Genomic DNA, 486 nt, shown 5'->3' with positions numbered 1-486 from the left:
GCTTGTTGGCTTCTCCACCTATATGCAGATATAGCTGGCATCCCAGACTCTGCAAGACTCTGCATGTTCCAGTCCAAACATGTCATTTTTTTTGAGACAGAGCCTCAAGCTATCATGGCATCACAGAGTGCCATGGCATCACAGCACACAGCAACCTCCAAATCCTGGGCTTAAGTGATTCTCTTGCCTCAGCCTCCCAAGTAGCTGGGATTACAGGCACCTGCCACAACGCTTGGCTATTTTTTGGTTGTAGTTGTCATTGTTGTTTGGCAGGCTGGGGCTGGATTCCATCAGCTCTGGTGTATGTGGCTGGTGCCTTAGTTGCTTGAGCTACAGGTGCTGAGCCATAGTTTTTTTTTCTTTTTTCTCACTATGTTACTGTTGGTAGAGTGCTGTGGCATCACAGCACACAGCAACCTCAAACTCTTGGGCTTAAGCAATTCTCTTGCCTCAGCCTCCTGAGTAGCTGGGACTACAGACACCCGC

This window comes from Otolemur garnettii, unplaced genomic scaffold (genome assembly GCF_000181295.1).
Source record: "Otolemur garnettii isolate 467f Iridium unplaced genomic scaffold, OtoGar3 scaffold00293, whole genome shotgun sequence".
Lineage (NCBI taxonomy): Eukaryota > Metazoa > Chordata > Mammalia > Primates > Galagidae > Otolemur > Otolemur garnettii.
The sequence above is the reverse complement of the archived record's forward strand: the minus strand, read 5'-3'. Positions refer to the sequence as shown.